Below are 21878 nucleotides of genomic sequence, written 5' to 3'. Positions count from 1 at the left end.
AGCAGCTGACATTAACCCCCTCTGACCTCCCCCAAAACGGTATTGTTTTCCTCCTGTTACTTATCTCCAGTTATATTTTTATATGTTGTTTGCCTCTCCGCAGGGATATTCCTGGCTTCCAAAGCCTTTAACCTCATCTGTTTGGCTTTCCCATTGACGTGGCCCTTGGCCATAACCCTTTTCCTCCAGGGCTGTGTCAGCGGCCAATGGCATGTGGATGGAGGGATCCCTGGAAATTTGTCCTCAGACTGCCTGTCGGTTGCTGTATCAGGGAGTTCATTCATCCCAGGAGGAAATGTGTCGGAGAAAGAGCCAATGGGACCCCACGCACATCAAAAAGGGTGCTTGGTTAAGGAGGAAAACAGGAAAGTGGAAGAAGATAAGGAAAAAGTGCCCGGAAGGGAAGGTTTTAACAAATAAAGAGGACACCAAAAATCCGGTATTTTGCAGAACAGGCATCATGCTGTTGGTGGAAACAGCCAAGACGGATTGTTTAGCCAAGGAAACATCTTTGCCCTCCTGAATCTCTGTCTCTCAAAGTAATGGGAGCCAAGCCTTGGTTTCTAAAACTATGACAATTTCATAAGTGCCTTAATAATTGGGTAGGCCAATACTTACATTGCAGGTATAGGAATAGGGGCTGAGAGACAGTGGCTTGCACGTTGCCTTGGAACAAGTTTGCTGTTGAGGCAGGAATGGAGCATCTCACATTCTTAGCTGCTGTGTTGTTCTGAAACTTCTGTGGGGATCTGGTATGCCATGACGCTATGCCACTAGCAAAGACAGCTTTCCTTTCTCTAAACTAGGGATGGGGAAACTGTGGCCCTCCAGATGTTGTCAGACTGACTCGCATCAGCCCCAGACAGCCTGGCCATTGTTCAGGGATGACGGGAGGTAGAAATGGAACGATCTGCCAATTTTTCCAGTCTTAAATTCAGTCCTCCAAGTTTCTGCAGTGATTTGTGATTATTATTTTTAAAGAAAACTCCTCATGAAGATACTTCTGCATTTTAGTGCAAATTTCCCCTAAGAAACGCCTTTTTATTTTCAGTTTTGACTAACATACACATTTTTGCAAGCAATTTCTCCTAATATTATGCATTTTTGCCTGTTGCTTTCAGTAATATATTCATTTTAATGCACACTTTCCCCTAATATATGCAGTATTGTAAACACTGGTTGGTTGGACAGCTGCATTTCAAAATTTGGATATGTGTGAATTTGGAAGGATGGCTGTGTTTTGGTTGTCATATGGTTTCAGAAAGTGCAAATTTGATATATTTGATTTTAAATACAAACTGAATTTAATTTTTCTCCCTCCCTGATGAGAGGCACAGTCCAGCAACATTTGGAGGGCTGCAGATTCCCACTCGCATATCTGTCTGTCCGTCCGTCTAATCTATCTATCGTCTTTATGCAGAAGGTGTAAAACAGGCTTTCTCCTAATTACCTCCAAACCATTTGTTGTTGTTATATGCCAGGGGTGGGCACTCTGTGGCTGTCCAGATGCTTCTGAACTACAGCTCCCATCAGTCTCAGCCAACACAGCTCATGGTCAGGGATGATGGGAGCTGTAGTCCAGCAGCATCTGGACAGCCACAGAGTGGCCACCCCTGTGTATGTGCCTTCAAGTCAATTACGACTTACGGCAACCCTATGAATCAGCGACCTCCAATAGCATCTGTTACAAACCGCCCTGTTCAGATCTTGTAAGGTCAGATCTGTGGCTTCCTTGATGGAATCAATCCATCTCTTCTTTGGTCTTCCTCTTTTTCTTCCTTCTGTTTTCCCCAGCATTATGGTCTTTTCTAGCGAATCATGTCTTCTCATTATGTGTCCAAAGTATGATAACCTCAGTTTCATCATTTTAGCTTCTAGTGATAGTTCTGGTTTAATTTGTTCTATGACCCAGTTATTTGTCTTTTTCGCAGTCCATGATATGCACAAAGCTCTCCTCCAACACCACATTTCAAATGAGTTGATTTTTCTCTTACCCGCTTTTTTCACTGTTCAACTTTCACATCCATACATAGAGATCAGGAATACCATGGTCTGAACGATCCTGACTTTGGTGTTCAGTGATACACCTTTGCATTTGAAGACCTTGTCTAGTTCTCTCACAGCTGCCCTCCCCAGTCCTAGCCTTCTTCTGATTTCTTGACTGTTGTCTCCATTTTGGTTAATGACTGTGCCGAGGTATTGATAATCCTTGACAAGTTCAATGTCCTTGTTGTCAACCAAACCATATGTATTGCTTTTTAGATTTATTTATTTATATACTGTCTTTGTCACACAGTTAAACAACAACAACGCCTCTATGTCTTAAGCAGCTTTGAGCATTTCAGAAAGACAGAGTTGATATTGTTGTGCGCCTCCCCCAATCTCCGAGCAGTGAGATTTCGGGGGTCCCTGCGCCTCTCCAGGGTTTGGTTTCCTTTGGGAAGAAGGTCAGCGGAACCTGCGGTGTCTTTATGAAATATGGTTTATTCATTTACACACATTCCAACCTGAGCTCAAGGATGGAGGGGTTCAAGGCATCAGCAGTCCAATATCCAGCTTTCCCATCTGGGTTGCAGGAGGCACCCCAAATGCCATGGTGCAGAGAGCTAGTCTCTCTCCTGCCTCCCAGTTCCCAGCAATTCTCTAGACACCCTCAAACTGCAAGCACACTTCTGCTAGCTCCCAGGAGTGGGGGGGATGCTCTCCTGTAGAGTTTAAATGACAAAAGGGGTCTCTCTGGCCCATTCACTGTTGCTAGGCAACTGATCGGCCTATTATCTTACCTGGCCAAACTATTTGGTTAACAAAAGACTCATTTTGCAGAGAGTTCCTCATTCCAAGGCACAAGATGCCGAATCAGAGGCTGGAAAGGGGACCCACAGGAATCATCCATCCCAGCCCTCATGCTCATAACAATATGGTTTTACACAAATAAGGAACACAATACATTTAATTGACTCAAAGACACAATGTTAAATTGAAGAAAAGCTCTTTAAGCAGTCAAAGCTCCACCTTTTTTTCTTTAAGAAAGGAGCCTGAATTAGCCCTTGCAGATCAGTGATGTACAGTTGCTGTGGTAGATGGTGGTCCCCACGGCCTTATGCTGGGGCCCACTCAAGGCCATCTCCTGAGCATCCCGGCAACACCACAAGAGACCGTGGGAGTTTTGCTACCATTTTTCCATTCTTATCGCTGCTTAAGTGCAACTTTTCACTGCTCCTGCTCAACACAGCGACTGAGGTGCGACCTGCAGGTCAAACCTGTCTCCAGAGAACCGGCACTATCTCCCTGACCTTCCAGGATGCTGGCAACAATCCCAGTTTTCTGACGACAGAGACCTCCCCCTTGTCCCCCACTCCCTAGCCTCCTCGGTGTCTGGCATGGGTTCAGGGGAAGGCTCCACTCTTACTTACTGAAATAGCAAACCTGATAACTGAAGTGCCCTAAACAGAAACGGCTGATAACTTTCCGTTCAGAATCACCCCTCTGCCCCCAACCCTTCCAGCCCCAACTCTCTGGGCACCTCATAGAGCCATCCATCAAATTCACAAGAGGCACCATCTCCAGTAATCACAAATAGCGACTGTGTGTGGGGGGTGGGTGGGCCAAAGTCTACAAAGTCTACGAAGCCGACAAAAACAGCTAGATTGGCGGGAACTAGAGAGAGGGCATTCTCAGCGGCGGCCCCCACTCTTTGGAACTCCCTCCCACAAGATCTACGGCACGCCTCTTCCCTAAATGCATTTTGCAAAGCCTTAAAGACCTGGCTCTTTCAACAGGCCTTTGGGACCCCCGGGGAGGGTTACCTCTTATGATTAAATGCCTCGTACCCTGCATTATTATTACTTGCTGCTGCACTGTTTTATTTGTAATATTGTATTTTACTGTATTGTATTTTAATTCTTTTATGTACGTCGCCTAGAGTGGCCATTGGCCAGATAGGCGACATATAAATTAAATTTATTATTATTATTATTATTATTATTATTATTATTATTATTATTATTATTATTATTATTATTATGCAGGTGAGACGTCTGGAAATTAAGGCAAAACAGCACAAAACCCTAAAAGCAAGGTGTTTAAATCAGAGCTTGGAAAAGTTACTTTTTTGAACTACATCTCCCATCAGCCCAATCCAGTGGCCATGCTGGCTGAGGCTGATGGGAGTTGTAGTTTTAAAAAAGTAACTTTTCCAAGCTCTGGTTTAAATTAAGTATTTAATGGTATTAAACATACTGAATACCTTTCTGAAGTGCTCCACAGCAATATTATTGAATTTCCCCTGCAAAGCACCATGGAACTGCTTTAAACAGCCATTGCTTCCCCCAAGGAATCCTGGGAACTGTAGTTCATTCAGGGTGCCAAGAGTTGTTAGGAGACCCCAATTCCCCTCACAGAGCTACAATTCCCAGAGTTCCCTGGGAAGTAGGACTGGCTGTTAAACCACTCCACGCACCTGAGGCAACATGCTAGTTTCTGGCGGGGGGTGGTGGTGGACAGGCTGTGGGGCATATGCATCTCTGTCCGCGGACAGAGTGGAACGGCTGGAGCGTTCAAGAGGAATGGCCAGGGGTTGCCACTGCCTCATCTCAGAATCTGTTTCCTGAGGTGGTTGCCTCATTCTGCCTAATGGCGGGGCTGGCCTTGACTAACTGCAATGGAAAAGGGGCTGGTGGGGTTTCATTATATGTGGTTGAGGGTGGCATGTAGGTTCCCCCTTAGCATCCATCCACAAGGCAGCTTTGCAACCTTTCTAGACTCTGTATTGGCAAAATCCTTGAAACTTGGGGATGCTCATGTACTTTTAAATTATACTCCTGTTGTATGGGGACTGACGGCCAGGATTCTATGTGCCCTTATGGTCACAAAGAGCCTGGAAGGATAGATATCCACCTTAAAGTATGCAATAGTCTGAAGACCTTAACACCTTTGCTGCGTTTGATCACACATTCTGTAAACATCAACTTCGCTTGGATACCTATTCGAACATTTGGATGGCATATATTGATCGATATGTGCAAATTAAGATTGATGCATTGATGTTTCATGGACTGCTAATGTGAGCTGGTAGGGTTTCCCCCCTCTTTTTCCCCTCTAATAAATTTGTAGTCAAAAATCAATAATAATAATAATGATAAGACTCCTTTCCAAAAGAAACCAAGGAGATAAAGAACAGTTCATTGCGAGGAAAAAAGCATAGTAGACACAATCATTAAAAATAATAATGAAAATGGTCTTAAAAAAAACCCAGTCAGATATTATTTATTTAATTTATTAAACTGTTCATATACCACCCTTCATGATAAAAATAAAATAAAATCTCAGGACAGTGGGATAGTTCAAGGCTGTACTGCTCTAAGCTGGAAGTTTGTGCAGTTTCGAAATGGCTTACCTATCACGTCAAGCAGGCAAGCCACTTGGAAGTTCTGGGAGCACACCTGTCTCAAGCCAGTTGCTTAAAAAAGAGGAAATGCATCACACAACACACAAAAAATACTAAAGAGTTGCATAAAATTTGCATATGCTAACTGATATGCCTAGAAGCAAATTTAGCAATGATTGCTATAACTTTAAATCAAAATACATCTCATGATAGCAAGGAAGACGGTCACCAGGTGACTTGCATGCAGCGGTGGCTCAGGGGAGTGGGGGGAACAAGTGCATAAAGGCAGCAGTGTCTTCCTGGTCATAGCACTGTCCCTGGCAGGACAGGGATAGCTGAGGCCACGGTGACATTGGGGGAGGTCTGGGTTGGTGGTGGCTGCTTGGAGGCCCCAGGGCCTTACTACCATTTTGTCAGAGCCAGTGCTGGGAGGATGCCACTGCCTTTGCCTGAACCCCCCCCCCTCCGCCCCATGAGCTATTGTTGCTTGTCTAGCTGGAAACTGTTAGCTGGGCAACATCAAAACCTCTGTTACTCTTCCATTTTAGGATTCTTTATCCCAGGGGGTCCCAAACTAATCTGCAGACCACCAGTGGCCCCCAAGCGTCCGTTTGGCAGTCCACGGCATGTCTGTTAAAATACACTTTAAAATCATACAGCATTTAACACAGAGCATTACCACTGCTGCAATAGGCAGAAAAATCATTAAGTGGGCCACCAAGACTATCAGCAATTTTCAGTGGCAGGGAGTTTGGGAGCCACCTTTTAACCAGGCATAGGCCAGGCAGCTCTTCAAACAGAGGACTGTCTTCTGTAAAACAGGCCACCAGCATCATCCCACAATCGGAGAGGCGTGTTTCCAGGTTTCTTGCAACATTGCACGCTATTCTGGAGTGCAATTCCTGCATCCTGCTGAGTTGGAACATGTCTGCTGCTGAGCCAAGGCTGTTGAGCCCTGGCTTAAATTAAGCCCAGTGAAGAGTTTTAAGATTGCTGAATTCATCATCTGGCTGGTCCTGGACCAATGCCTGAAGACAGTAACGGGCAGGATGTGGGCCAAAAAACAAACCGTGACAAGACAGAGGCTCTGCTAGTGGGTGGTTCCTGGATCTGGGAAGTGGAGAGAGGAGAGAGATGGCCTGTTATGGGTGGGATTGCACTCTCCTTGAAGGAGCAGGAATGTGGCTTGGGGGATACTCCTGGATTTAGTTTTGTCACAGGAGGCCCAAGTGGCTGCAGTGGCTTGGAGTGCCTATTTACCGCTATGGCTGGTTCACCAGCTATGGCTATTCCTGGCCTGGGACAGGCTTGCTCCAGTGATCTATGCCCCGGCAACCTTGTGTCTAGATTACTGTAATGCACTCTGTGAGGGGCTGCCCTTGAGGATGGTTGCAATTGCAACTGGTAGAGCCTGGAAAGGTTTTGGTGGGTCAGAGGGTGGCTGGCAGCAGCTGTTCAGGTTTTCTGGCAGGGGACTCTCCCAGGCCTACCTGGGGATTGAACCTGGGACCTTCTGCATGCAAAAGAGATCCTCTCCCCAGTGAACTTTTAGTGTATTTTTAGGTATTTTTAGGTGATGTTTAATTGTTTTAATGCTGTAATGAGTTTAATTCTATTTTAAATGTAGATTTTTATATGTCCAAATTATATGTACCCATTTTTAGTTGTAAGCCGCCCTGAGTTCCAGTTTTGGAAAAAGGGTGGGGTATAAACAACAACAACAACAACAAGTAGAGCCATTCCCCAATGTGACTTGCTTTTGAGCATCTGGAAGCATCTGGCTGTCCATTGTCAGAGTCGATGTGTGGGGTTTGAGGGACTTTTATTCTGAGACAGCATGCTTCCCATTTGGTAAATATTGTGCAGGCTGAAAGTAATTTAAAAAATGGGGCTGATGCCTGCCTGCCTTGTTTTTTTAACACAATGCCTCATTTTGATATTATTATTATTTATTTATTTATTTTAAGAATCACTGTTATTAAATGAGCAGCCCTTGTTATTTCTAGCCCACTATTTTTCAGGGCTGTTTTCTATAGAGAAGCGATAACTTGTGCACTAAACCTCTTTCAAAAGGAGCAGAATGACTTTGTTTTGCCACATGGGATAAATTTGGGTGGAAATGACAAGAAAATAAATAACTTCTTTCTGTCAAAAAAAGGAGGGGGTGAGAGCCGGGATGCCGCCGCCTGCCGGAATGTTAATAGATTTATCTCCCTTGAGGAGGACAGTTACAAATCAGCCTTCCTTCTCAGCTGACATACGCTGAAGGGTGCATGCGCGCATGCGTATATGTACATAACCCTCACTGTGTGAGAAGGAAATCTTTCAAATGTTACATTTGTCGCCAAAGCAGATACAGAGATATCATTTTTCTGGGAGCGTCTGGGAGTTGAAATGCCCCAATACTTTTTCTGTGTGTGTGGTAGTAGGCCTGTTTTTGTCAGGCAAACCAGTCATTCTTAGCGGCTGACACGGGGTTGCCGTATGACAACCAGAAGGCGGCAGGATGGCACCCTCAGCCATGAGATTAATGTGTGGGGCTGATCAACGGGCGCCGTTCCAGGTCCCTTGGCCAAACCCTTACAAAGCCTGGGCAAAGGCCTACACAGGCCTTTCTTCTACAATGGCTTTATCTGTTCATGGCTGACGAGCCTCAGGAACAGTTCATTTGTATTGTCACGAAGGCAGCAATTTGCCTCCTCGGTGTAACCAGGCCATCCTCTCACAGCCCCCATCTCCGCATCGCCATGGAGACTCTGGAGCTAGAAACTTCCATATTTTCCAGTGTTGTCGATGGTATCTATCCCAGTCTGTAAATGTAGTCCCATCTGTACATTTGAAGCAGTATCATGCCACTCTACACAGACATGGCTTCCCCCAAAGAATCCTAGGAACGGTCATTTTCCAAGGGTGCAAAGGGATGTTAGGAGACCCCTATTCCACTCACACAGCTACAATTCCCAGAGTGGTTTAGCAATCAATTTCTCTTTCCCAGAGAACTTTGGGAAGCCAGGTTTTAACTGGACATCAGGAAAAACTTCCTAACTGTTAGAGCCATACGACAACGGAACCAATGACCTAGAGAGTAGGGTTGCCATATTCTAGTTCCACAAATCCGGGCAGGTTAATTTGCATATTATGTAAAGTATTTGCATATTATGCAAATATTTGCATATTAATACTTGGATTGTCCAGTTGTTTTGTTTTTGTGCCTAGGAATTACCACCAAAAACTGGGGAAAGATGTGAGAAATCTTTTTTTTAAAAGCAACATTTTTAGCCTTAAATGCCTAGACTCTAGTTTCCAACACTATGGAGTATTTATTGATTAAGAGAATTTATATCCTGCCCTTTTGCTGTTAAAAACAGAGCTCAGCACAGCTTACAAATATAATAAAAACAATAAAAATACACAATCAATATAAAAACATAATAAAAACACAAAATAGCAACAAACATAAAGTAAGTCAGGGCAACAGTACGGTTAACCATATACGATATATTTCAAAGATGTGGTGGGTGGAGAAAAACAAGAAGCCAAAATGTTAGGAAAAGGAGTCTTTCACACCACATGCTCAGTTGTAAATACTGTTGCAGCAAGCTTTACAAGTTCCTCCAGTATTCCACTGGTGCAGGCACTCAGACATTCAAAGTATCTGTATGTTTCTTAGGTTTTATAAAAGCAGAGCTTTGCTTAACTCAAAATTTCTTCTCCCTTTGATCAACCACATCTACACAGGTTCCACCTCCATACTCAAAATGAAACTGGGCCTGGAAGTGTGCAACAACCCCACACATACCTTGCTAATTAGATTACCAATGCCAGGATGTCTGTCTTATGGACTACTCTCCTGCTCCCCCCCCCCGGGCATCATGAAAGACCCAGTCCTGGGCTCAGAAAGAAAATAAATATCTGGTCCTCTTCAAAGTATTGATACGCCTCTTGTTTTAATTGAAATAATAATTATAAATTCTTGTTCTTATCACTAATGGGAGTTAATTATGTTGCATATGCTGCTGTTGCTTCTATGGCTGTAACGGAGTGAGGTTAAAGATAAGTGAAATGCAAGTAGGAAAAAAACAACACAAAAGGCAGTAACACTTTCCTAAGTGTAACACCATACCAACCACAACAAGATTCCTGTGAGTAAGGCAGAAAACTAAGCATCTCACAACCAAAAATATGATAAATGAAGAAATATTTATATAAAAGCATGACTATCAAATATATTTATTATTTACACAAACTGTAAAGATATTTATAGTGCAATCCTAAGTTTATTTATTCAGAAGCAAGTCCCAGCGTATTCAGTGGGGCTTACTCAAACAGGGACAGAAATGCAACTTCAAGTGATAAGCAACTTCATTCACACAACCCAAAATTCCGAATCATGCCACTTTACGCTGTTTTGCAACTGTTTATACTTGTTTTTATGGTTATTGGATTTTAAATGGCTTTATTTCTTGTTGTGAGCTGCCTTGGTTTCCAACCCTACCTCGCAAGGGTGTCGGAAAGATTCCATACACGCACACGCAGACACTGCAGATGTACAAATACATACAGCCCATATAATAGTTTATTGTCAAACCAGTTGGTCATTGCAGAAAAATCAGTATTAGTTTTAAAAAAATCAGTATTACTTTCCTACAGAATAAAAACTGTAATACCTAAGTAAGCCCTGCCTACTTGCTTTAAAATAGGACTGGAGGGCACAAACACAATTCTTTTTTACATTCACTCCAAAGTCCCATTGATTTTCAGCACATTCATAACCATGTCTACTCAAAAGTAAGTCCTATTGAATTCAATGGGATTTACTCTGGGCATATGGGATTAGCATTGCTTTTACAAAAAGCAAGCATTGGGAAAGTTTTCAAAACACTGCCCAAGATCTGACTCCTGCACACAAGAGGAAAAAAAACTGAAATGTATATACTTACCCAATTTATGAGATTTTCAGATAAACAGGGGGTGAAACCACCATTTTGTTTTCTAGACACTGCCTCAGGTCAATGAAACTGAAACACAATCCCTGATTGGCTGCAATCCTGAACGGGCGGGGTTAAAGCTACCAAGTGCTATAAGTACTGTTTAAAGAAAGATTTAACAGTCGGGGGGGAGCGGCTGACGTTTTTATGTATATCTCGAGAACCGGACCACCTAGAAACTTAATTTTTTTTTAATTAAAGCTGAGAATCCGGGCCACCTAAAGGGCTAGCCGGGCGCCGGGTGGCATGCATAGAATCCGGGTAAAACCCGGCTAACCGGGCAATATGGCAACCCTACTAGAGAGGTAGTGGGCTCTCCGACACTGGAGGCATTCAAGAGGCAGCTGGACAGCCATCTGTCGAGAATGCTTTGATTTGGATTCCGGGGTTGGACTTGATGGCCTTATAGGCCCTTTCCAACTCTACTATTCTATGATTCTATAATTGTAGCTCTGTGAGGAGAATAGCGAATGCTGAAGAAGCACCGCTTTACCCCGGCCTTTGACACCTGAGTCATGTATTTTTAGGATCCATCCTATTTTGGGATTTTAGGTTGTTTTTAAATTGTTTTTAATGTTGTATTTTAAAATGGTTGTAACCCACCCTGGGACCGTCTCCTACTGGGGTATAAATCTAATAAATAAATAAATAAAATAGTAAATAAACAATAATAAATGATGGTGATGGTGATGTTAACAACAGGAGCAACAACAACAATAGTCTCCTAATAACTCCCAGCGTAAACAACAACTCCCAGGATACTTTTAGGGAAGACATGACTGTTTAACTTTTCATGGTACAGTTGTAAATGTGTAGTGTAGATGGGGCCTGTACTGGATTTGGATTGGATCTTAATCGCAGTGTGTCACAGGCTGCGTATACACCATACATATAAGCCCACCCCCAAGTCCTGGGAATTATAGTTTACTCCTCACACACCTACAATTCCCACCACCCTTAACAAATTACAGTTCCCCAAATTCTTTGTGGGGAGGGGAATGTGCTTTACAGCAGCAAGAATCCCATTAGACTGGGTTGGAAATTTATCACAGTCTATATCTGTACTGGATATGGAATGGTTTTAACATATGAAATTGTTTTTGATTGCTTTTAATGTATGGGATTGTTTTTAATTTCATTTTAATGGTTTTGGTTGTTTTTCTACACGGAATAGCATTTAATTGCTTGGCTATATACGGCATTGTTTGTATATAGGGAATTATTTTGTTGTTGTTCTGACATATGGAATTGTTTCTCATTGCTTTTATTGTTGCAAAATCACTCTTGAGGAAATGTATGGGAAGCGATGCATAAATGGAGTCAGATAAATAAACATTTTACCTGAACCCATTTCATTCATAACTTTTGCTTCAAGTTCTTTACTTGGGAGGCTTTGCTGGGCAGGTCTGAGTGACAGTGACCATCACAGGGTCATCCTGTCTACCTCATGGCTAAGTAGGGATTCTAACGCAGGCCTTCTGGCCTGCTTAAACTCCAACTACTACAACACACTGGCTAGGGCTGCCAGGTCAGAAGCATCCCAAACCCTGAGATTTCAGGGGCAGGTCTGAGTGATGTCATAGGGGGTGGGTCTGGTAATGTCATAGGGGCCAGTGCCCTAGTGATGTCATGGGGCAGGCTATAGTGATGTCATTAAGCATGACACATTAAGCATCAACCACAGTTGCTTGGAGCATACCTCTCAAACAAAAAAAAATTCTCTAATTGAAAATTAAGATAGAAATGACGGTATCTCCAGGACGAGCTGAAGTGACGGGTTCATTCCTTCTTACCTGCTTAGAGATCCTGGATAAGGAACATTTAATCTAGCCTACTTGCTTCTGGCAAGAAGGGGTTAAGTGCCCTCAGGCCAGAAGACTGTTGTAGGAAGAAAGCCTAGTGTTGTGGAGATGTTAGATGGGAGCACTCAGGAGTAAAGATGAATGCCCCTGAAGGCTGCAATTCTAAACGCACTTATAAACAGACTAAGCTCCATAACAGGGCTTACTTCTCAGCATATATTGTTAGGATTGTGCTGTTGGTAAGGCTTGACTAGGAATCTTCTGCAACAATACCTATATCAAAGCATGGTTGGCAACCCCCTGCTGGAATGCCCTGCCTGCCTTTTAATGTGGCTGCTCCAAACGTCTTTATAGACTTGATCCTTCACTGCAGAGAGAGGTTTGAGAAATGAGAAAAAGTTAAGAAGATTGTCTACTCTTTCCTGCCTACTCTGTGGGCTGCTATAAACTCACTTTGACAGCCAGCCAACCCAATTCCAGGGAATAATAATTGACAGAGAGAAAACAAATATGGTTTGGTCTACCTTCACAGGCAGTCGATTGGGAACAACAGCAATCAAGCCATATTTTCCAGTATGTGAATTCTCTTTTACCACTTTTGGGCAATAATAATAATAATAATAATAAATTTAATTTCTTCGTCGCCTATCTGGCCAATGGCCACTCTAGGCGACTTACAAAATTATTAAAATACAATTAATAAAATACAGTAATACAATAAAAACAATAGATCTACAAGAACAATATTAAAACTGGGTAGGAGGCATTACAATTATATCGATTAACCCTCCCCGGATACCCTGAAGGCCTGCTGAAAAAGCCAGGTCTTTAAGGCTTTCCGAAATACATTTAGGGAAGAGGCATGCCGGAGATCTTGTGGGAGGGAGTTTCAAAGAGTGGGGGCTGCCACTGAGAATGCCCTCTCTCTTGTACCCACCAATCTGGCTGTTTTTGTTGGCGGGATTGAGAGAAGGCCCTGTGTGGCCGATCTTGTTGGGCGGCATAATTGGTGGCGTTGAAGGCGCTCCGTGAGATAAACTGGGCCGAAACCATATAGGGATTTAAAGGTCAATACCAACACCTTGAATTGGGCTCGGAAAACAACTGGAAGCCAGTGTAGGTCGAACAACACCGGTGTGATGTGATCTCAGCGGCGACTATTCATAAGTAGTCGAGCCGCCGCATTTTGTATCAGTTGTAATTTCCGGACCGTTTTCAAGGGTAACCCCACGTAGAGCGCATTACAGTAGTCCAAATGAGAGGTGATCAGGGCGTGTACCACCAGTGGGAGCTGATGAACAGGAAGGTAGGGTTGCAGCCTTCGTATGAGGTGTAGTTGGTACCAGGCTGCCCGGCTCACTGCCGAAATCTGAGCCTCCATGGACAGCCTGGAATCAAGCACAACCCCAAGGCTGCGGACCTGGTCCTTTAGGGGTAAACTCATCCCATTGACCTTCAGGTCAATGTCACCTAACCTTCTCTTGTCCCCCACAAGTAGTACCTCGGTTTTATCAGGGTTCAACTTCAGCTTGTTCCTTCCCATCCATCCACTCACGGATTCCAGGCAGTTGGACAAAGTCTCCACAGCCAACTCTGGTGAAGATTTAAACGAGAGATAGAGCTGAGTGTCATCCGCATATTGATGACACTGCAGCCCAAATCTCCTGATGATTGCTCCCAGCGGCTTCATATAGATGTTAAATAGCATGGGAGAGAGGATAGAGCCCTGTGGCACACCACAATTGAGAGGCCAAGGGTCTGATACCTCCTCCCCCAACGCTACCTGTTGGTACCTGTCGGAGAGAAAGGAATGGAACCACTGTAATACAGTGCCTCAGTAACAAACCATCATGCAAATAACAAGGTGCATCATCAGTGGGTTTAAGGGGGTTGAGCTGACCACATGGAACCACTGTTGTTGCTTCTATGGATATAAGGGAGTAAGGTCAGAGGTAAATTAAATGCAAATAGAAAAAGAAAAACAAAAGATAGTGATGATTTCCTAAACGCAATACCGTATCAACCACAACAAGATTCCTATGAGTGAAGCAGAAGACTCAGCATCCCACATCCAGTCAGGTTTCCTAACCAAAACTAAAAAAATCCTAGCAGCCAGTCAGCCAAGGTCAAAGAAATCTCCATGCAGCACACCCTGACACCAGGGCTGTAGTTAGTGTAGAATGCTGCAGCGGATTGCTGACATGAGTCAGACCCTCTTAGCACATAATATCTCTGCTCTGATTTGCTACCAGGCCAAGTTCAAGGTGTGCTTTCCATGTTATGGGTGCCACATAGTACTTGTTCTGCTCTTGTAAAAAATTGATCCTATATGCTGGCAGTACCTACGCTTTGGAACTCCCTGCCTATTTACCTTAGGCACACACCTTCATTGTACTCATTTTGGCACCTACTAACAACATTTTTGTTTAGACAAGCCTACCCAGGCAAGTAGAAACTATTATATTTTTTCTGTTTTTCTCATTGTTGGTTTTATTACTTTGAATGTTTTTAAATTTGCCCCTACCTTCCCAATCATCTGCTCCCATCAGTGGTACATGCCCTGGTCTCCTCTCGGTTAGACTACTGTAATGCGCTCTACGTGGGGCTACCCTTGAAAACAGTCCAGAAGCTGCAACTGGTACAGAACGCGGCGGCGCACCTGATTAAAGGCAGCCGCCGGCGAGATCATATCACTCCAGTGCTAAAAGAGTTGCACTGGTTACCAGTTGCTTACCAGGCCCAATTCAAGGTGTTGGTTTTGACCTTTGAATCCCTATATGGTTTCGGCCCATTCTATCTAAAGGAGCACCTCCAACATCTTTAGCTATGCTGCCCAACAAGATCAGCCTCAAAAGATCTTCTCTCCATCCCATCAGTCAAAACAGCCAAACTGGTGAGGACTAGAGAGAGGGCTTTTTCAGTTGTGGCCCCCACCCTGTGGAACTCCCTCCCAAATGATCTCCGCCATGCCCCTTCTATGATGAGTTTCCGCCGGGCCTTGATGACCTGGCTGTTCAGGCAGGCTTTTGGGGTGGGCTAGGTTTTATCCTCATTGTTTTTAGATTTTTAATGTCTATGTATTGTATGCCTATTTTGTACGGCACCCAGAGTGGCTGGACAGCCAGCCAGATGGGCGACTAATAAATTCAATAAATAATAATAATAATTAAATTGTTGTTTTTGTTATGTGACTTCAAGTCAGTTACGACTTATGGAGACCCTATTAATCAGCAACCTCCAATAGCATCTGTTATAAACCACCCTGTTCAGATCTTGTAAGTTCAGGTCTGGGGCTTCCTTGATGGAATCAATCCATCTCTTGTTTGGCCTTCCTCTTTTTCTACTCCCTTCTGTTTTTCCCAGCATTATTGTCCTTTCTAATGAATCACGTCTTCTCATTATGTGTCCAAAGTATGATAGCGTCAGTTTCATCATTTTAGCTTCTAGTGATACCTGTCTTTAACTGTTTTTGCCAATAATTTTATTGTTTTAATTCCTTCTATAATCTGCTTTGAGTTTTTTTTTACAATAAAGCAGTATATAAATGTTGCAAATAAAATATATAAATAAATAGAGTCACTGTGGTCCTTGGGTCTCTTTCCACTTTAATACTGAGTCAGGCGATTTGGTCCCACCTAACTCAGTACTGCTGACATGGACTGGCATTGGCTTTCCAGGATTCCAGGCAATAGTCTCTTTGGGAGATTGAATATCTTTTAAAATTGTTCTTTTCATTTGACTAATGAATGGACAGCATACTAGGGCAAATCCACACAATACATTTAAAGCACATGAATCCCACCACAGAATTGTGAGAACTAGGGTTGCCAGGTTCAGGGCCTGAGACTGATCTCAGCATAGGAGATTCCCTTCCACACCAACTCCAAACCAGGAAAATGCCCATTCTAGACGTTTGCCCTTTGGGCTCTGGGAGCACACAAGGGTGTCTGCAGGGTGGGGGCAAGGGGGTGTCCCCCCAGAAGTCTGAATGTAGTGATGCGTGGAGTTCATAGACCTTACTCCGCCTGAAACATTTCTGTGGACACTCTTGGGAGCACCCCTTTCCCCCCATTATTTTCATAGCTCTAATATTTGGAAAACAAAATGTCTCCCCCTGATGAAAATCTGTACTGTTTCCCTTTTCAGCAACTCGCGAGGGATGAATTCTTCCTCTTCTCCTTCCTATGGAGCTGCGAGGAAGCCTGGGCGAGGGGCCAGGACACCCTCCCCTTTCCCAAGGGTGCTGCAGCCCATGCGATTGGGGTGAGTGAGTTGCAGGAGGAGAAACCCTGTTGGGGGGGTGAGGGAGCCCTGGGGATGGGATTTGGAGGACGTTCTGTGGGTCTGGAAGGGAGGAGGCCTTTGCAGGTCTGGTATCTGGAAAGACCAATGGCCAAGGAAGTCAAACCCTGCATTTGGGGCTGGAGCAGCCGCCCTGAAGTCCCTGGAGGAATGACTTTGTCTCTTCTGCTCTCTTCTCAGGACATCCTTGACAGATCCCAAAACTCAGGTATATTGCGGCGGCGGGGGTGTGTGTGTTTGTTATGGAACAGTAATTGGGGTTTTCTGCCATTGTGGGGAGGGGGGTGTTTTTGGGGGCCAGGGAAGGTCAGTAACTTGTCTGTGATGTTGGAAGTAAGTATGTGGCCAGCCATGAGGGAATGTCTCATTTAGGCAGGCTCTGGCAGGTAGACTCCGTGGCAGGGGCTGCCAGTCTGTGTCTGTAGCCCTTGATGCTGAGATACTCTTTCCCTCCACAGGAGCTGAGTTTTCATGTTATTTCGGAGGAAGAGAAGGAACGGGATCTGGCTGCCAGCAGCATTGAACGGATGCTGGCGTACGCCATCAAGCTGCCCAAACTGACCGTAAGTATCTCACCTTTATTCGTTTATTTTGAATATTAGATGCCGCTTTATGGCCCTGAGGGGCTTTCAGAGGAGCTTAAGATACATTCTCATCAGAAGAAGAACACTAATGTCTTCTGTCAGGAACAGAAATGAATCTCCTGATGTCTCTGTGGGGCCAGGATGATCAAGGCGCCATTTCCTGCCCTCTTTCTTGGGGTTGTCCTTCGGCCTCTGCCTACTAGGCAGCAGAGCCCACAGAGGTCCTCTGAGGCAAGGGAGAGGGGCTGGGCAGCTGGATCTCGCTTAGTTCTGATGCAGCATTTTCTTTCCTCTACAGCTGGATTCCATCGAAGCTGCTCTGCCCCCCAAAGAGAGAAGGTAAGATCTCCATCCTGGAGCCACAGGATGAGCCCACAGGTCTCACTGTCCACATGAAATCCACGATTTGTAGCCTATCTGAGGCCTGAGAAGGGTTCACCTCTCGGCTTTAGCACACCTGCCTCAGGCCAGGTCTTGAAATCCCTGCCCTGGAGAGGGCAGAAAATTGGGGTAGGGGGAGGAGGGAGGGAGTAGCCGGGCCTAAGTGGGAGAGGCCGGTGGCCACAGCAGGAGGGGCCCAACGGTCTGACAATGGTAGTGATGAGGGGTGATGGGCAGCAGCCCCATTGGGCTGTACCAGGGCATGCCCCCCCATCAGCTACCTAAGTGTGCCGGGTGCCGGGGCCAGGCCTGGCTAAGTCACAGACTTCGATATAAGCTTAAGTACGTATATTGACTCACAAATGTTTAATTTAAGATGAATGTAATTATGGTTATTCTGTCCTTATTGTGAGGTGATGCAGTTTTTTGGTTTGTTTTGCTCTCCTTCACGTTTTTCTTTCTTGGTTTTTCTTTTTCTTTCTTTGCTAAATTTGCTAAATAGTTAATAAACCTTTGAAAAGGTCAAATGAAGCAGCTGTAATGGAGACTTCACTTGTCTTCCTTTCTCTTCCATGCAGAGGAACTCCAGGTAGAGGACTTGGAATGAGACAGTGTGAGAGAGGAGTTCTAAGAGAGGAGTTCCTCTTCTCGAACCCGGATCCAGGCATTTTGTGGACAGCGATGATGGAGGGACCACTGCGCGTGGTTTATGCTTGTGTGGTTTTCTTTGTTTTGAGGGTTTTGTGTGTGTATGTATACTGGTATGTAATTTTGTGTGTGTATGTATACTGGTGTGTGTATGTATAATGTCTTTATGTAATTAAATGTATAAACAGTTCTTCTGAGTCTATATTTCTCATTTCTTAGAATACAGAATCATAGAATAGAAGAGTTGGAAGGGGCTGGTAAGGCCATCCAGTCCAACCCCTTGCTCAGTGCAGGAACCTAACCTAAAGCATCCCCGACAGGTAGCTCTCCAGCTGCCTCTTGAATGCCTTCACTTTTAAATGAGGGAAGGACTGGCTATTTGTCCTGAGCCCTGCTGAGAACTCCTGGCAAAGTGGGCAGGGGGAGGGTTCAGGGGAGGGTCCCAGTTGTCTGCAATGGGTGGGGGTTGAAACCAGAGAAGACTACAGTAGCCAGCAACAGTTTCCCCCCCCCCGCCGCCCCGGTGAGGTGCGACCTGCAATAGAGGAGATGGCAACTGAGGGTGAACGTGCCATGTCCGTGCTTGCAGGCTCTGCTTTGCGGTGAAAAGTTGTCACTGCCCGGGATACTAGCAATGGAAGATCAGCTATTAAACAATAATATTTGTATGCCATTTCTAATGCTTTGCAGTTCCGTTTTTCATTCAACATACTGTAAAGTTCAACACAATGTTACATAACTGAGAGAGAGTGTGACTGGGCCAAAGACCCATAGGAAACCCAATGATGAACAGAGACTCAAATCAAAGCCTTCCAGCTCCAAGACGCCTTGAATTCCATGCAAGCAAATGTAGAACAGTTATCTTCAACCGTTTTAGACAGACAACCCAACTTTAATCCAAACATGCACTTAGGGACCCATCTTTTTTTTTTAACAAAAATTTGAATGGTGCTAGTGTTCCTGTTGCAACCCACTTTAGTTCAGGCTGCAACCCAGTAGTAGGTCCCCACCCAATATTCAAAGACAAATCAATAACCAGTTTATTGCCTTATTCTGTAAGCACAATTCCTAATGCCTATTAGAACACATAATGAAGCATAATTTTACATCAAAGAACAAAGCAGGATCCGCCATTCTCCGTGCATCTTTCTGACATACTTTCTTGGAATAATAATAAAGATACTATAGCATAGCAGGAACAGAGATTGTAAAATGAACCAGCGGCGTATATGTAATATGTAGTGTGTGTAAGGACATATTCAATTACCGCTTGAAGCAAAGCACATGAAGTCTGTAAACATATTAATAAATCTTAGTCATCAATAATACATGTTGATTAGAAATACTAACATATGGATGCTTGTCCGGTTTCATTGGTTTCAGTTGTACTTGCTCTGTCATTCCTGGAATATGAATGGTTGGATAATTATGGCAGTGAAGTCATTTTCACAACTTATATTTTCAAATTATTAATGAGAACTAGATAATCATTGAAGATTGCGGCATGTTTGCAAGATCACTTGATATGAATTAGGTGCTTCTTTAAAAAGAGTTGAAGCTCAGTGTGTGACCTTGCGCAAGTAACTGCCGCTGTCTCAGAGGAAGGCAATGTTAAGTTCCCTCGGAATAACGCTTACCAAGAAAACACTGGGTGAGAGTGCTGGCTACATTTTGAACCCTTTCGACATGACCCAAGAAAAAACTAAAAAACCTGTCCTTGTCCGCTGGCTGGCTGGGGAGTGGGCTGCTGAAGAATTCAGAAACCAATGGCACCTCCAAGGGTAAATCACCTATTAATGGGCAATGCATGGGCCCATTCAGTTACCCAGCCACTCTATTTGATCAACGAAAGGTGGAATCATAGCACAGTGATGGTTCCTTTGTCTATCGCACTGCCAAGGTTCCATATGGCAGGAGACTGTTTTATACTTGTTTTACGGTTATTGGATTTTAAATGGCTTTATTTCTTGTTGTGAGCTGCCTTAATTTCCAGCCCTACCTCACAGGGTTGTTGGAAATATTCCATATACTCACATACTGGAGATGTAAAAATACATACACCCCATATAATAGTTTATTGTCAAAACCAGTTTGCCATTGCAGAACATTTTATAAAAAGTATTAGTTTCCTGCTAAATAACAGCAGTGACATCTGAGTAAGGCCTGCCTAACTGCTTAAAAAAAAAAGGATTGGAGGCGAAGAAAAAGATTTACAACACAATCCTTTTCTATGTTCACTCAAAAGTCCCATGGATTTTCAGCACAATCCTAACCACATCTACTCAAAAGTAAGCCCTACTGAATTCAATGGGGTTAGCTCCCAGGTATGTGGGATTAGCATTGCAGCTTTACTCCCAGAAAGGGAAGGTTTTCAAAACAGGTTATGAATAAGACAAACTGCCTTCTTTAACAGTCCAGTAAAATTCAAACTTGTTTGACTCCTTAATTAGAAAAGTATAACACTGCAGCATGTATACTCTTTAAAATGTCTGTTCAAAAATTATTGGAAAGATAGAATGTATAATGCAGGCATACCCTGCCTAACGTCGCTTCACTTAACGTTGCCTCATTACCCATACCCCGCTTAATGTTCGCGCCCTTCGCAATAACGTACACTTTATTGGCATGACGCCGCTGCCATCTAGTGGTGATTCCGTGCAGTACAAGTGAAGACAATTGCTTCACTTAAAGTTTATTTTCGCTTAAAGTATACTCTCCGGTCCCATTGCGAACGTTAAAGCGGGGTATGCCTGTATGCCATTTTTGCAACTAATTAAAAAAACCCTGCATGTATACTTTTATGCCTACCAAGATCCTGCTGTGATCTTCTGTTGTAGTGCAATCCTATGCATGTTTTCTCAGAAGCAAGTCCTAATCCTGTATAGAGAAAGTACTCTTTATGGTGGGGAAAGCTATATATTTACTGAATTCCTGATGTGAGACAAGCAGGAAAAGGAAACTGTGAGTTTAGCTATTGCCTAGGGTCAATGAATCTTGTCAATCACAACCCTGGCTTCACTTAATGGCTAAAAACCTGAAAGGGCAGGGATTAGAACAGTTGGTAGTATCAGAAGTTGCGGGGGCTGACATTTTGGTGAATATTTTCTGAAACAGACCACCTAGAAACTTTTTTTAAAATTAAAGCTAAGTCTGGAGATTAAGGTGATTCACTTGGAGACCTTGGGAGGATCCCCAAAAACTGGAGTCTCTAGGCAAAAACCGGACACCTGGCAACCCTAACACTGGCATGTGAAAGCTTTCTATGCAGTGGCAAATCTGTGATGGCTCTTCACACATGCAAGCCATCACCTGATCCTGTAGTCCAGGTGCGGGGAACCCTTAAGCCCTTCAGATGGTGCTGAACTACGACGCCCATCAGCCCCAGCTAGCAAGAACAGTGGGCAGGAATGATGGGAGTTGTAGTTCAGCAACATCTGGAGGGCCAAAGATTCCCTACTACTGCTATAGTCAACATCTCAGTGGGAATCTGCCACAAATTACATGGATTCTCTATTTTCTGTAAAGCGGAAAGACATTTGTCTTCCTTTCAGGCTCAGCACCAGCATGCACCTGAGCGGGGAAACTGCCAAGGCACCCACTGTGGCAGATGTGGGCAGCATCCCTTTTAAAAAGTGCCAGGTGCTTAGAAAAATGTGTCCTGCACGGGGTGGGACCTAGAGTCATCCTGGGCAGGGAGATGGTGACAGATGCAGCCACTTCACCCAGGGCTTCTCTTTTCCTCTGTCTGTCCCCATTGCTATCTGTTCCCTGTTATCATCCATCTTCA

General features: G+C 44.0%; 1 long non-coding RNA gene across 1 annotated transcript; it reads left to right on the top strand.

The window, feature by feature from the left end:
* The first annotated feature begins 16961 nt into the window (after positions 1-16961).
* Positions 16962-18068, top strand: LOC133384555 (uncharacterized). Its single transcript, XR_009762626.1, has 3 exons — positions 16962-17041; positions 17361-17401; positions 18022-18068. It is a non-coding gene; the product is annotated as an uncharacterized LOC133384555 (long non-coding RNA).
* The last annotated feature ends 3810 nt before the right edge of the window (positions 18069-21878 follow it).

Source organism: Rhineura floridana, chromosome 4 (genome assembly GCF_030035675.1).
Source record: "Rhineura floridana isolate rRhiFlo1 chromosome 4, rRhiFlo1.hap2, whole genome shotgun sequence".
In the NCBI taxonomy this organism is placed as follows: domain Eukaryota; kingdom Metazoa; phylum Chordata; class Lepidosauria; order Squamata; family Rhineuridae; genus Rhineura; species Rhineura floridana.
Note: the sequence above shows the minus strand (reverse complement) of the source record. Positions and strands in the feature narration are given on the sequence as shown.